Source organism: Carassius gibelio, chromosome A12 (assembly GCF_023724105.1).
Source record: "Carassius gibelio isolate Cgi1373 ecotype wild population from Czech Republic chromosome A12, carGib1.2-hapl.c, whole genome shotgun sequence".
Taxonomy (NCBI): domain Eukaryota; kingdom Metazoa; phylum Chordata; class Actinopteri; order Cypriniformes; family Cyprinidae; genus Carassius; species Carassius gibelio.
Genome location: NC_068382.1, coordinates 4,066,497 through 4,083,746, shown reverse-complemented (window position 1 = coordinate 4,083,746; position 17,250 = coordinate 4,066,497). Strand labels below are relative to the sequence as shown.

Below are 17,250 nucleotides of genomic sequence, written 5' to 3'. Positions count from 1 at the left end.
ATTCCCACTGCCAGTTGATTTACTCCCTGACCGAGGGCACTCTCGGCACGGACGCCCTGGCACACAGCTGGCCGCTGGGCTTGCGCAAGTATGCGTTTCCCCCAGTGAGCCTTCTTGCACAGATGTTGTGCAAGATCAGGGAGGACGAGGAGCAGGTCCTCATGGTTGCACCTTTCTGGCCCGGCCGGACCTGGTTCCCCGAACTTGTACTCCTCGCGACAGCCCCTCCCTGGTCAATTCCTCTGAGGAAGGACCTTCTTTTTTAGAGGTGGGGCACCCTCTGGCACCCACATCCCGACGTGTGTGGGTTCTGGATGGGTCATGGAAGGTTTACTGGGTTTTTCCTACATTTAAAATTTTTTGGCGGTAGCCAAAAACGATTTTTTGTCCCGTCAAAGCCTTATTTGATCTGTAATTGGGTTTTGTGAGTGAAGCAGGCTACTGACGGAGTGACGGAGAGAACGAGCACAGCGCCCCACCCCCATGCGGGCACTCTCTGTCTTCAGTTCTGTCTTTGCTCTCTCCTTCACATTAAAATTAGCTGATCCTAGGGTCATCGCTAGTGGGGTGAAAGGTGGTGATGATTATAGGGGCACACGGCTGAGGGGGTGCCCCTGGCGATCTCAACCGTCTGGCTGAGGCCAGCCTAAAAAGACGCTCAGGACAGTTGACAGGCCACTGCTGCTTGTGGTCACAAACGCTTACCATTTTCACGTGTTGTTAAACCTTGCCACTTGTCGATTTAAACATTAAAAAGAGTTTAAAGCATTCAAACACAAAACACGGAAAAGCTGAACTCAGAAGCTGTTACTCGCACACTGTGTTCCTTGTGCACGCGGAGAGAGAGCTGCGTATAGCGGACATCAACACTGAACCTGAGCTCTCCTTTGTGAGGTTCTCCTCGAACTTCCTCCTGCACCTGAACAAACAACTACAAAATGCAGCTTAAACAAACAGAAAAGGATGTGAAAGAGCCCAAAGGATGTGAAAGAGCCCAATTCAGCACTGAGGTTTTCTTGTGTTCAGAGCTCATGCAGAGAGAGGCATCTCAAAACACTTAAACACAGAATTTGCCTTATTTTGCTCTTGTACCGTCAAATACAAATACTATCAAATTCATACCGACTTGGAAAGTATGTTTGAAAAAAACTGTCAGTTATGTCTTAATTGAAAGTAAAAAGTTTAGAAAAGAAAAATTGACGTGTATTATATTGGATGGATTAATTGCCTCTTAAAGTGACCGTGCCCTCTTGGGACCTCGCAGTGGTTCTATTGGCACTGCAGAGAGCTCCCTTCGAACCCTTGCTCTCAGTAGAACTAAAGTTTTTTATCTTTGAAAACCGCGCTCCTGACAGCTTTGGCTTTGCTGAAGAGGGTCTGGGACCTGCAGGCATTTTCAGTTGCCGAAGCGTGCCTGGAATTCGAGCCAGCTAACTCTCACGTTATATCGAGACCCCGGCCTGGTTACGTGCCCAAAGTTCCCATCACTCCTTTTAGGGATCAGGTGGTGGACTTGCAAGTGCTTCCCCTGGAGGAGGCAGACCCAGCCCTGGCGCTGCTCTGTCCAGTACGTGCGCTCTGCACCTAAGTGGACAGAACTCAGTGCCTTAGGACCTCAGAGAAGCTCTCAGAGAAGTCTCCAAGCAGAGTTTATCCCACTGGATATTGGATGCTATTGTCCTGGCTTATCAGGCTCAAGACCTGCCATGTTCCCTAGGGGTGAGAGCTCACTCAACAAGGAGTGTAGCTTCCTCCTGGACGCTGTCGCATGACACCTAGCTAACAGACATCTGTAGAGCTGGGCTGGGTGACACATTTGCAAGATTTATAATCTCCGTGTAGAGGCTGTGTCCTCCTGGGAACTCACCCCTTTGGGCCAGTAAGGACATACTCTGTGTCAATCTGCTTGCTGCGCCATTCCACTCCACGGACTGGATGCGTGCACTATTCCCCTCAGGAGAGTCCCTCAGTCAGAAGCCTGGGTTCCTCCAGCACAGTTAATGTCCAACACTTGCGTACATGCCCTTTGGTCAGCCCTGTGTGGGACTAGGTGCTTCCATGTGTTGTGATTCCCCTTTTCTGGGCAATCCCACGTGTGTATGTCCACAGTAAGTCTCTCCGCAGCATATGTCTTTCCCTTGGCAAGCCCCTTGCCAGCTCTGTCGTTGAAACCCACCCTGCGGGCTGGGTACCACAGAATTCTTGTGAATCACCACCTTATGTATACCTGCCTTCTGTAAGTCCTCCCACGGGCAGGCAGCCTGCTAGCATACGTCCAGCTGGAATATGCTACACAGTGTATTCTGTGTGAGCTATAGGCCCTCACTTGCTGGCCTTACGACAGGGTGCTGTCACTCACTTGTTTTGTACCACTCGAAGGTGATTGGGCTCTCGGGCTAGATCCCCATTCCTAATGTCCCCGTTCCCTCCTTCAGGGAACGAGGGTTACATACGTAACCAAGACGTTCTTTTCTGCGAACCAATAAACCAGTTGAAGAAAACGGTTCAGCGGTTCTTTTGCACTCGATGTAATGACGTCATTGCAGATGATTGCTCTTGATTCAAGCCCTCGGTTTACCCGCACTCATAACATTAGCACAGAATCAGTTCAGAATCAATCTTTAAAAGAATCAGTTCAGTTCAGAAGCGCTCTTTGTCAGTCTGCTTCACGCTGAATCACACATGTGCAGTATCATCAGCTCCTCGGTTCTTGAATCGGCCGCGTCTGACAGAAACGGTTCTTGACTCAAGAATGATAAGGATATACATCTTGAGTTGTGTTTAAAACATTCATAAGTATTCATTAGTCCTTCTTGTTAAATTGAGTCAAAATCTTTTCAGGTTGATTCTAGAGTCGATTATGAAGTTTATTAAAATATGAATATCCGAGACACTAATTTGAGTACACATCTCTTTTGGGTACTAATGTTGAGTTTTATTCTTGTACAAACAGAATAAATATGTGGTGTGCTTGTTGGCTATATGTTTTAAGTTGGTGGCAAGCCAGTTTCCCTTTCGGGATTAATAAAGTTTTCTCTCTCTCTCTCTAAGCTAGAATTGGGAATTTAATACAATTCTAACCAGTTACCAGTGGTCAGTGGACAACCAAAATATTTAATTCAGGAATATCTTACTTGTCGAATCACAGTCACCAGACCATGATGTTCTTTGATGGTCTACATCATGGCTGTCCAATTTTGCTTATGTTGGGCCACCATCCTGCTGAATTTATATAACACACCTACTGGAAATTTGCATTTGGGTGGAGGCATTGGGAGACAAGCATCCTCCAGAGTGTTTGATCTGCAGCCATGTTCTCATGAAGCACAAATGTTCTTCATATCAGATTTTCTTGGAATGTATGTCTCCACATCGATTTTCTGAACTACTTTCGTAGTAAGTGGATTGGTCACCTTTGTGCATTGGCTATAAATGTCTTTGAGCTGGTTTGAGTTCAGTTGCTTTACTTGTTCCTTCCATTCACATGAAAGGTCCTCAAGATCCATCTTAATTTTGGAATGAACTCCTAATCAATACCAGTTCACTACATATTCTTACTTCTCTTGTTAACTTGAATCACTTTATAATTTAACAACAACAACATATTAACATTTTAAGTGCACAGCATTTTTCCATGGCTTTCTTAATACAATGTAACTTCCCCAACACATGATGGTTAATGAGATGGTTGCAATGAAAGATCATTAGAGAAGGGTTCCTGTAAGATCTTATAATTTAGTTGGTAATTTATTTTCTCTAATTAAGCGTTCAATGAGCCCACGAGTGACATTGTGTGGACACCTGCAGCTCCAGTATCTGGCCTGTTTATTGTACCTTAGTGTTCTGTTTCACCCTTTGAAGTCTTTTTCTTATTTTTCTAAACCTAATTGGCCAGGAAACACTGTGTGTAAAAGACAAAAGTGAGATGAAGCGCTGTGAGTTAACATGGGCATATCAACATGGGCATTTGTGTTAGATTAGATGAGAAAAAATAAATTTGACTATTACAGATGTCATAGAAGTAGTGCAGAAAGTGCTTTTGCAAAGCAATGATGGATTATAAAGATACAGAAAGTAATGTATTTCTGTTACCTTGAAATCCTGTAAAAAAAATGTGGTGACTCATCATGCTGGACATGGACAGAAGAGTGTGACATGATGAAATAACCACAGATGCCAATCTGACACACATTTACACTTGAGCAGTCAAATTGGCCAAAAAGCACATCTATACTGAATGCTATACATTTTTACAATAACAATAATAATAATAATAAAAAGACTCTACAACCTAAAACATAATATAAATTATTGTATTTTTTCAAAAAGAAAAGGGATATATCGGTGTTGATTGTCTTTCTCAACTTCTAATTTCCATGTTGTTTATTTTTATTCCTTGACACAGTGATGCAAATTAAATACCATCCAAATGTTATTCTAGTTCAGGTGTCATCTAGAAAGCATATAACATGAAAGTCATTTACCAGAAAATTTTCAGAAGAAGATTTGAGCTTATGTGCCTATTTAGTATAAATTGCCTTTGCACCCTTGATTTGACCTAAGATAGGGAACAGATAAACAGTTAACAGCCTGAACATGATTGATGATTGAAATACTGACATTTTAGCTCATAAGTGGTGTTTTCTTAGGTAAGCTTCACTATTCATACAAAGGGTTAAGGATTTCAAGAAACCCCTTATTTATTTATATTTTCCAAAGACAAGTTTCACTCATTGGAATTTGTACATTGATATAATGCACCAGTATGTCAATGTGACTGATGTTTTTAATCGCACCCTTCCCTACTTCTTAACTTTGTCACATATCCAGCACAACTGCCTCACCAAGATGTCTGACTCATCCTCCTAACCTGAGCATCACTGATTAATAACACAGGCCTTGATACTCCATTACTGACTGTCAGGTGTCTTCCAGGGAGACCCTTTTAATGCAATTGCAATGCTTTTGTGAGTTTCTTTTCTAATGCTGCTAGATATAGTATAAATGAGTGTGGAGAAAGGCCTCGTCTTGTCTCATTTAATAGGAACAGCGACATTTGACTGGTGTTAGGTGCATGATTGCCTTTTGGTTCACTAACAGTCACTTAAAGGAATATTCTTTACAAGAGGAATAGTGGAATAGTAGTTGGCATACATGATCCTCTATGACCACAGAAAATCTCAAATGAGAGCTCTGTAATCAATCTCCCTCGCTCTTGCTCTCGCTCTCTCTCCGTGTTCCATGCTGGGAGTCGGGTGAGAGTGGTGTTGGTGAGGGTTTCTAAAGCCCCCTTTTTTTCCCTATTCAAAAAAAGATGGTTTGGAAAGTACATTTGAAAGAGTATTGTCTTTGATTTGTGTGGTAGGGTGACGTCTTTCTCCGAGATGCCATCATTAGCACTTCGGAATGGTTTCAGGTGTGTTCCTGAAGGCAATGTCTCAGTGGAACATATGCTTGTCAAGGTTGAGGACCAGATTGGTCATGGAAATATTTAATCTGCATTGCGTATGAATAAAGCTGTTGTGGTATTTTTGAAAGAACAGAACTTAGTCAATCGTTTACTAGTTCGTGGAGCACTTTCCCTGCTTTACACAATAGTTACAATTTAAAATGTCCCACCATTCGTATTTGATGAAGTTTTACAACGCAAATTTGGCACAATTTGGCAAGGTTGGTAGTCCTTTTAAAACTTGTCACTTGGATGTAAACATCCTTCATTGAGACACGTTGTGTCTTTTATGAGGCAAGTTTTTATTATGTTGGAGTCGAATGATAATATATTGGACATAAACTTTCAAGACTTTTAATGCAGGCTACATGAATCCATAATAGTCAGTAGCCTGAGGTAAAAAAAAAAAAAAAAAAAAAAAAAACCCTGCACTGACAGTGGCAAATAGAGGGTAGTAGCCTAAATATTTGGGTGGTACATTATTATACAATGTCATTAATAAATATATTAAGATAACCCTTGCTATTTAAATTAGTAATATAGCCTATAGACAATAATGAGCAATAATAATTCACCACACTGCACAGGATTATGTGATGACAAATTCAAGCTCACAGCTAAATATTTATTAATTTGTTTAGTTATAGTTTGAATAAGAGAACAACACCATTAAATAAAATGACCCTGTGGCAGGTCTAGTGTTAATATAAGAAGTTATATTTATAGTAAATGTAAAAGCCCTTTTACACCAAAAAGTGTAGTGAATAAACCTCAGACTGGAGGAACATAATGGATTTACATCAACAGTATCTTTTGCAATGGCTTCATCTGTTAGTGTCATTGTTGACTCTTTTAATGTGCCCTTTGTAATCTCTCACTTTTGTTTACAATGTGCTATTTATTTTTTGTAATCACATCTGTATAGTAAAATGCAGGAGAAGAAGGTTCAGCACTCTTCAGCAATAAAAAAAACAAAACAAAAAAAAACAATAAGCCCAATTATTAGTTTATCTAAAGTAATTTTTGCTTATTACTATGCAAAATACAGCAACGACATTTGTTAATAAAATTAGATTAGATACATTTGTTTTTTGAGAGGGATGAACTAACATTCACATTTAGACTAGAACTACACCATGTTCACACAGTGCACACAATGCCTCTTTACTTTCTGATTTCTCTGAACATTGGGACAGGAGAACTGTCAGTCAAAATGGGGAAAAAAGTAACTCAGATATTGTTTTGTAAATTAAATAGTAATGTGTTACTTTAATAGTTTCTTAAAAAATATTCTGATTACGTAACCCGCATTACTTGAAATGCGTTACCCCCAACATTGGACACAAGCATCGGGCACAAGCATCTTGCATGTCCACAAGAGAACAGGTGACGAGAGCGTGGCAGGATTGAGGGTTGATGCTTCAGATAACATCAAAGATCTGGCTGAGGCAGTTCGAGATTACGTTCTTCTAACTGTTGAGGTGAGTGCTGCTAATGCTGATGCTGTGGTATTTGCTGAAAGTATCGAGTCCGTTCCCTCAGTCTCTAATGAGTTTTGTACTGTTGGTAAATATGTTGTTAGTGCAAACGGTATAGTTTTTTGATGTTAAAACTGTTGAAGCAGTCCCTAATAATATTGGTGTTAAAAAAAGTGGAAAATAAGTAATGCGTAAAAGAAGCAAGTCACGGAGAATTGTGCTATGATGTTGTAAATGATGAGGAAATGGAGGATGTGTTGCCTGATGATTTTGAGTTTCAGGAAGATTCCCAGTGTGATTATGGTAATTCACAAGAAACTGTACTCAGCTCAGTTCGAGTTGATTTTAACAAATACTCATTGTATAGCTTAGAAGAAATCAACCGTTTTCTAGATGAAACTTATGGTAAACAGGTTACCATAAAATAATTATTTACTGATGTAGACAAATTAGTCCGTTACCTTTTACCAGAGAAACACTGGAATTTATGAGCTTAGTGAGAAGAAGTGTTTAGGTTGAGAAAGCATCTTACCACTATAAGAAAATGTAAAGAAATGGATAGGAAAAAAGGAAGGCCAAAAGTAATGTATTGTAATATGTTTAGCATGATAATGGCGGAAGGGACAGCTCTAAATGTTTATTCTCCAGCGGTGGGACATGAAAGCATTAATTTCTTTGATTTTCTGAGTGGGGTTCTTAAAAAAATTTCTAGTGAAGGAAAAGTTTTTTATTTTATTTATTTATTTATTTATTTTTTTGTGGGGGGGGCTGGGAATGGAACTGTACTTTATATTTTATTGGAGAGAAAAAAAAAGCAGTTTGAAAATGTAAAACTGTGGTAGGATATGGGCAAAATTCAAATATAAATATTTTCTAAACAGTATAATACAGTTAATTCTACTGACAGAGTAAAGAATGTGATTGAGACCCTTGAAAAACAAATCAATTTAATAGAATATCAGTTCATGGATACATATGACTCTACTTTATACAGTAACTTACAAAAGAAAAAGAGAGAACTGAGTTTGGTTTCGAATGAGAACGTAAAAGGAGATCTGGGGAGGTCGTGTTTTCTATCTCTGGCAGAGATGGATGCTCCAACTACTTTTTTATTTCATTTGGAAAATAGAATGCCTCAACAAAGACAGATGCCATGTCTTAAGCTTCCTGATGGGAGGGTGGCCTCTAATGTGCTGGAAATGAGGAATCATGCCGTGGACTTTTACTCTAATCTTTATGCTGCAGAGGACTGTGACAATGACTGTATGATACAACTTTTTCAAGATATTCCTCATTTGGATTGTGACTCTAAAATTGTTTTGGATGCAAATATATAATTTAAGGAAGTTAGTGATGCTAATTGCAAATCTCAATATAGGATGGTCCCCTGGAATGGATGGATTGCCAGCTGATTTCTATAAGAGTTTCTGTAGTTGTATAGACAAATAAATATTTGATGTTTTTTGCGAATGTATAAAAGTTTTCTTCCTGTCAATATCACTGTTGCCAAAAAATTCTCAATCATGGTGAGGATCAACAAATTTTAAATCAGTAAAAATTTTAACTCCACATGACAGCAAACTGGCAGTGATAAAAGCAGCAACAGCATAAATTAAGCCAGTAAAACAATAATTAAAAAAGATTGAAAGTTTTCAATCCACAATAAATGCTGGTGCAATATTGTTCAATGAAAAATTGTTTCTTCAGATGACTCGTCTTGAAAAGTTGTGAGAACATTTAGATATGTTGTGAAGAAAACTCGGTCGAACTGCATTATCTAGGGGTCGCTATGGGAAACACCTCGTTGTGACTTTCTTTATGACCATAGCCCTCCAGCTCAGGTAAGCCTTCCTGATGTCCATGCAGAGATCGAAAAATAATGGAAGACAATTTTTTTTTTCTCCCAACCACCGGTTTCAGCATAAGAGTTATGCCATTATCGAGGTGATGCAGGAAAGTAAGGGGATGCCCCCCTGTAGAAGAGCTATCTTTCTGTGGAGGAGACATCTTCTCTTAATCTCCCTCCTTGCCATCTAAACCTCTTCAGGATATATCTTGCTTAAATGGCAAGGCATACGCAGCAGCAGCTCAGGCTGTAGCTTCATTGCACACAATGGCTGTGCTTCAAGAATATCAGGCTGAGCTGCTGAAAGACCTGGATAAAGGCGAGAGCCTTTCTCCTGATCAGGTAGCCGAGCTGTGCAACACCACAGATCCCTCTCTCCATGCTACCAAGCAGGCCGCCTCTGCTATAGGCAGATTTATGGCGGCCATGGTGGCAACGGAGAGACATTTGTGGGTGAACCTTGCAGACATCAAGAAGAAGAACAAGGCTTCTTCTTGATGCTCAGGTGTAGTCTTTCGAACTTTTTGGTACCTACACTGAGATGGTAGTTGAAAAGTTCAGGGAGGCGAAGACGCGCTCAGCTGCCTTCAAATCCTGCATTCCACAAAGGTCCAGGTCAGAACCCGAACAACATAGGGGTCCTGGTCCATCTCAATCTGCAGGCTAGTGTCGCGTATCACGCTTCTCCCTCACCTGCGGGTAGGGGTAAAAGGAATCGCGAGTCACGGGAAGGTAGGCAATCAGAGCAATACTTAAGTATCTACTCATTTCCATTGGGGGGTTTTACCTCTGCCTTTATCCCCCCCTTCCTAATTCCCCTGTAACCACCAGCTCTCCACCTGACTGAGGTTAGGTGAGAACTTCTTGTAAAACAGTCCAGAGCGCTCCAGCATTATTTCCACAGATCAAGTTGATGACTCTCAAACATATTGTTTTGGGATGCACCATTACATCTATGAGTTGCTCTATCAGAGTGCCTCGAGAGCCCCTCCTTTGAATAGTATTTAAAATCCATATTTAGGCAAGTGTGCAGGTGAAGTCTTTGTGCACTTTCTGAAATTCACACTGTGGTAAGTTTGTACGCTAGCGCTCTGCGTTCTTTCTAAAATCCTAACTGGTGAGGGCTTCATGCGGTTGCTTCATGCCATGTCTTGAGTTGAGTTCTTCTTGGGCGCCACTCCACCTTTATATCATCAGATATCTAAATAAAAAGGGTGTTGCTACTAGGGATCTTCTGAGACAGTTCCGTCAGCAAGCTTATGCAAGAGCAAGTGGTAGCCCCTGTGTGACAGGCAAGTATAAAATGCTAGGTTCCTTGTTGTATCCCTTTAAAGGATTTTTTCTTGATTCCAAGCCTTCAGCTCTACCCTAACAAGTAATTTGGATATGTAGCCTAGGCCTTTTGCCGTAAGGGTAATGTCACAGACAGTCGTCTAAATGTCTCAGGGGCAACTCCCATGGAAATGAGTTATGGGTACTTGAGTGAAAGGACTGGGGTGAGATCATTGCGACTGCTAAAGAAAGATATGTCTTTAAATATACAAATACACATATAGCATCCGTTTAGGTGTATATGGAGAAATTTGAGGTAATTAAAACTCTCTGGGAAGGCACTACCCATTTGAGGTGAGAACACAGGAAGATACTGGCTCTACACAAAGGCTATAGAACCTAGCGAACATGTTGGGGTCACGCAGCTCTACAAATATCTGTCAGCGAAGTGCCACGAGCCAGCAACCAGGTGGATGCAACACCTCTAGTTGAGTGAGCTCGCAATCTGAATGGGCGGGGCACACCCTGTGCCTGATAAGCCAGGGTTATGGCATCCACAATCCAGTGGGATATCTTCTGCTTAGAGATGGCATTCCCCTTCAGCCAGCCTCTTTAACAGACAAAGAGCTGGTCTGAGGCATAAGCATGTCTTGTAAACTGTAAACTTGCCGAAGTGATGGTGTTCACTACCTCCTGGGGTAGGTCACCTAGAACCTCTGTGTCCCGTCCAGAAACCAGACATGGGTGCCAAATGGTGCCCCATCTCTGAGTCAGTAGATCCTTTCTCAGAGGAATCAGCCAAGGAGGGGCTGTCATGAGGAGCACTGGTTTAGGGAAGCAGGTCCGAGTGGGCCAATACAGCGGCACTAACAAGACTTGCTCCTCATCTTCCCGGTCTTTGCACCACTGTATCCCTCAAACCGCTCACACTACTGTCGGAAGTGGTTCTCATCTTTCAGCGGCAAGAACAAGCCCCAGATCATGGCAATGGGACTCCGCCCACCTGAGGGGATGCAGAGCCTGGTTGGTCATCTTCCCGCAATGGGAATGTGACACATCCACAAAGGCCATCTCAGCGTGCTTTATGGCCATACACGTGAGGTAGCGATCGTGACCATCACCCAGTGCCAGGTAACACTTACACCCAGAAACGTATGGGTGAAATGCCATCCTTACAAGGACAATCCATTGTCTTTATAAAGACACATCCGTGGAGCTCTTTTAGAGGAAATTGCTCTTTTGGAAATGCTCTTTTAGTGCTGAGGGGCACATGGGAGATGGCCGCTGGCAACACATAATGTGCAATCCACTCGACACTGGAACGACCACCACTGAAGTGCCATCTCACCAACACAAAAAGCTTCCGAGAGCATGTTGAACTCATAGTTCACCATAGACATAGCTGAGCAGAACAACAATGTCACTCGGCTCCAAAGCGATAAGCTATTATGCATTGCACCTGCTGCCTTCTTATACTCACACTGTGATCAGCGGCAGCTGAAGCGATATCCCAATTTCTCAAAAAAAAATTTTTTTTTTTTTAAAGAGAGATAATTTTCATAATTTTTGTATACAGCCAAGTATGGTGATCTATACTCAGAAATTGTGCTCTGCATTTAACCCATCCAAAGTGCACACACACAGCAGTGAACATACACACACCGTGAACAGTCATTTATGCTTCAGCGCCCGGAGAGCAGTTGGGGGTTCTGTACCTTGGTCAAGGGCACCTCAGTCGTGGTATTGCTGGCCTGAGACTCAAACCCACAGCCTTAGGATTAGGAGTCAAACTCTCTGACCACTTAGCCACATCTTCCCCATCATTAGATTAGATTAGATTAGATTCAACATTAATGTAATTAAATATAAATTTAATCATTTAGATTCATCATTAATGTAATTAAATATAAATTAACACTTATCATCAACTTCTTCCAACACTATATGATCAAGCTGCTATCTAGATTAATTTTATATTTTATAGTTCTATATAATGTTACTTTGTTGACTATTGTCTTGTTTCTATTGACATTTTTGGAGAAAAATATATGATAAACTTTATGCTTAGTGAAATATAGCTGAAAACTTAAGTCTAGATAGAGCAACCTGTTTAGTATACAACAAATAAGCAATATCTTATAAAACTTCCTTCTAAAATGTCTCCTCTTGTCCATCGTATTTGTCAGATAAAGTGTCAAAAGGGCATAAATACAGTTAAAAAGGAAGGGGGAAAAATGTTGTCATGAGGTGTCATATGTGCACTGATCAACATCACAGCAATTTGCCAAGTACGCAGGCAAGCATACACCTGCACCAAATTAGGAATGATCAAAAATTAGTACAAAAGGAGTTGAGTCCAAGCAGTAGAGTGGTGTCAACACAAACCCAAAGTTTATTTTTTTCTTCATGGAAGGAAGTGACTAACCGACTCTTCTCACTTGCCGTATATCTCACACCTGTACTACAGTAGTATCTTTCTCAAATCCTTTCAACACTTTTCTTTAGAGTTCTCTTCACTTCTCAGATTTCACAAATGTCCTATTCCTGCACCTGGATTTATTTCTGCAATATGAAAATGGAAAATTCACATGTTTTTATTTCAAATTCATTCTAAGACCTGTAGGCATGAAAGAAGCAGTGCTGGATCCTTCATTTGGCCCAATCATCTTCTGATTACAGACAAACTCTTAGGAGGCTGTACAAATAAAAAGTCATGATTCTGTATTTTTGCAGATTATCTATCTATCTATCTATCTATCTATCTATCTATCTATTGCACAGAGTTGATGGTTTTAATGAAGAATTGCATACTGATTGAGCTATAAATATATGTTTTTTTTTTCTGAAATGTTGAGAGCAAATAGAGGTTTATTTATATATATATATATATATATATATATTATTATTATTATTATTATTATTATTTTTTTTTTTTTCTGAAATGTTGAGAGCAAAAAAAAAAAAAAAAAAAAGTTCAATAAAATGTGTTCCTTCGTGTAATGTAGGTTATGTTTATGTGGCAAGTTTGAAATTAGTTATAGCATGATACTAGACTGGCATGGAACAAAACAATAAAATAATTCCACAAACATAACAGAAAGTACCAAAAGACATTAACAGAAAATGTGTGCAGACTTCCATCCATCTGTAATTTCACAGACATAACTCGGCAAACAATGCACAATATTTACTCTGCTAGTCAATATGTTGTTTATTTGCTAAATTCACTGACGCTACAAAATTCATATGCACATAGTATTGTGTATAATCAGTTCAAATGTGATATCCTATGTGACACACATCATTAATAGAAAACTCATTAAATACAAACCTACTGCCAAAACTGAAATTGCTAAATATTTCAATGGTGTGAATATAGGGCTCTGAATGACCTCTTTATTGTGTACTGACCATGTGCTGTGAATATTAATCTTGCATGCCTCTCGCTCTATACGACCTAGTGTGTGTTTGCATCACCTGGACTTAACTCACCAATTTCGGTTATATCACCACGTTGGTAATTCAGAACATTACCCTATTCATTAGAGTGTGAAGAGGTGAAAGACAAATTAGGCCATCACAATCATATCAAACATCTTGACTTTTGTAAAACCTCATCCAGTGATGTTTTATTAACAAATGTTCACCCCCCCCCCCCCCCCCCCCCAAAAAAAAAAACAAAAAACAAAAAAAACAACCTAGTACACCTTTGGAACTGGAAGTGTCATTTCTGCATTATGGTATCCATGAATAAATCCTAATCCCAAAGCCTGGTCTTCACCACTTGACAAGAATTCACAAAATCACTTCAGATCGTGAAGTTGGAAAATGCTCTATAAAAAGCTCTATACTCCACTGTCTTTAAATTGTGTGAGGCAGAGCAAATTAATGGAAAGTGAGATACCTTACCTTGGCATTCCCTTGGCATTCAGAAGTTTCCATAAGTATGGAAATCACACAGTGTGTACATTCCATTTGGGGATGAGATCTGAAATGAAAAGGAAACGAGAAAGGGGAGGTAGAGAGTAAACTAAGAAGAAAGGTTACATTATTCAAAGAGGGACCACAGCAGGACTGATACACTCCACTGCAGCCTGTAAGGAGATGTCCATCATTTCAGTAACTTCTGATGCTCTACATGAATAAGGTATCTGCAGATGTTAACCCAACATCACTCTTAACCCTCTGGGGACGGATTGGGCGGTACCGCCCAAAATGGCATACTTTTACAAATGTGTAGTTATCTCAAAAACTATTAATGCTAGAGAGATGCGGTTTTTTTTGCTGTCTTCCTCAGATTCCGCTGAAAACAGCGGTGTCCAGTTTGTATATTAAACACTTCCCTTATTGCGCAATACCACTGCGTAAACAGGCCAATGAAAACGATTGTGCTAGGCAGATTCAACACGCAACAGCCAATGGAAAAATTGCCGCTGGGAGGAGTCTTTTTCTAACCCAATCAGAGGAAGGTTATGTCTTCTAGCCATTCAGAGGACTCTGTAGCTCTGCTGTAGCCTTGTAAAAGCTGGCTGGACTATAGTAAAAGACATGTAATCAATACGCGTTCAGAGAATCAGCATCAGGGTGGAGAAAGCAGAACGCGATCGGAGTATTAGCGAGCACAAAGAGCTAAATTCGAGCGATCGGAGAATCAGCATCACGTGGAGAAAGTAGAAAGCGATCGGAGTGTTAGCAAGCACAAAGAGATAAATTCGAGAGAGATACAGCATTATTCAAGGATTGTTTTATCAAAATGGCAAGCAGTTAAAGATTTACGGCAGAACAAGCTCTGGAACAATTACTGGAAAGGCCTGGAGAGGCCTTTCTTTGCTCACTGGCATGCCTAGGACTGTTTTTAAAAAAAGTTAATTATTTAATTGTTCTTTACACATTTGATTAAACAATAACACATTTCTGTCAAGCAAAGAGTTTGAAAAAATATATTTTCTTTGTTCAAAAACTGTTCTATATTGTGTGTTTTTCAGTAATAAATGACAAAAATCTCATTTTCATTTTTGAAATTCTCTAGTTTATTGTAAAATTTTTCACTCATACTTCCTTTATATAAACATATTGCATGCATGCTTATGGTAGCTTAGGGTCTTCTGAATCCATAGATACCAAACACAGGGTGTTTCATCTCCTTTACATATGATTTATAAGCCCAAATATAAAAATAGAGAAAACAGACCAAAAAGGGCTTAGTCCCAAAAATAAAAAAAACGCCTAGGACTGTTTGTAAATAAAGTTAATTATTTAATTGTTCTTTACACATTTGATTGAACATTAACCCATTTCTGTCAAGCAAAGAGTTTGAAAAATATATTTTTGGGTCAAAAACTTTTAACTATTGTTGTGTGAGGTAGGATTTTCAGTAATAATTGACAAAAATCTCATTTTCGTCTTTGAAATTCTCTAGTTTATTGTAAAATTTTTCACTCATACTTCCTTAATAGACATATTGCGTGCATGCTTATGGTAGCTTAGGGTCTTCTGAATCCATTGATACCAAATACATGGTGGTCCATCCTCATTACATATGGTTTATAAGTCGAAATGTAAAAATAGAGAAAACGGACCAAAAAGGGCTTAGTCCCCTAAGGGTTAAGGGAATAATCTATTTATGCTGCATACTGTATATTGCATTTACAGATGGTCCCTTTTAGTCAGACATCAGATGATTTAAGGTAGAAAGTTAAATTATTTCTGTCTAGACAGGGTTCGTGAGATGCATGGTGCAAATATCCTCATATATCCCACTGGAGCATGAAGGAGCTGACATGTTTTCCTGGACATCTGAACTAGAGGTCAGCACAAGATTTTTTTTTTTTTTTGTCTCGTTCCTGCTAGATTGTGTTGTGTTGGGTCCTGAAAGAGGAGTATCTTTCCTTATTGTATGATGTAGCATTACTATTTGTCCCTCATAAATGACTGGAATAGTCAAATGCATTAATTAGAAATAGGTGTCCACATACTTTGGGCCATGTAGTGTATTATATGTGAAACTGTTCTCAGTTCCCATTTGGGAAGTGTAACACATTTTCCCAAATTTATTATGTTCTTTTCAGTGGATTGCTTCAAAATTCTGGTTCAGTAATTGAGCCTGTAATTTTAAGTTATCAAAAATGCTCACCAAATGATTTCTACCTTTCCATTTACCATTTTGTGGCTGGATTTTGAGCAAAATTATTTATTTATTTTATTATTATTATTATTATTATTATATATATATATATATTTTTTTTTTTTTTTAAAGAAGCAATGAACCGTTTTTAATTAGTTTATGGGAATCAGCTTACATTGAAGCCAATCTGACATAACGACTTCACTTTACTTTATAATATAATAATGTGACTAAGTACTAACTACGCAGTAGAAGTTCAGTGTCTACTTCTAAATCACTGCCTGTTTAGCCCCGCCCACTGATACATGCACATAGTGTAAATAATGAGAGAGGCAAACGCAGGTCTATGCAATAATAATAATAATACATTAAAATTATATATATATCCATATATATCAAGATGGCTCTGAAGACAAGATGCTGTGCAGTGTGGAAAAACACAATATTTGTATTTCTGTCCTTTTGATGCCTACATTAGGAAAGAGTGGATGAATTTTATTTTTAATGAAGTTGCAGACAGTTTCAGTAAGAACTTTGTCCTTTGTTCATTTCATTTTACCACATATTCATTTATAAACAAGGCACAATTTTCAAGAAAGATTCAAACTAAAAAATTATGCTGTGACGACTACATTGGATCTGACAGTAATGTTACACCATACAGTGTGAGCAAAAGAATTTATTTTCATTTTTTTTTTTTTTTTTTTTTATCTATCATAACACAATTTTATTGTAATCCATCTGGTGTTGACCACTGACTCTTAAATCCAGAAGGATACATGAGCTGTAAATTTGCACTGTAAATTTGCAGAGATCTGCACAAAACTGGTTTGGTTTTAAGTCTGCCCAGTAGTTTTGATTTCCCTGATGTTACAGATACAACTACACAAAAAAAAAAAAAAAAATGCTTATAATAGCTGAATCTTGCGCTCTCACTCACTACACTCTGAAGACTCCGTTCACTTCGTCTCACAGTCAAAATTTTCATACCACGGATGCTAAACATTCTGAATTATAAATGCAGACATTCATATGAGGAGTTTAGCAGCAAATTTTATTTTTGAACATGAAAAATGTACAG

General features: G+C 39.2%; 1 protein-coding gene across 1 annotated transcript in view; it reads left to right on the top strand.

Moving 5' to 3' along the window:
- grid1b (glutamate receptor, ionotropic, delta 1b) overlaps window positions 1-17,250 on the top strand; it is a 375,427-nt gene that overhangs the window by 206,221 nt on the left and 151,956 nt on the right.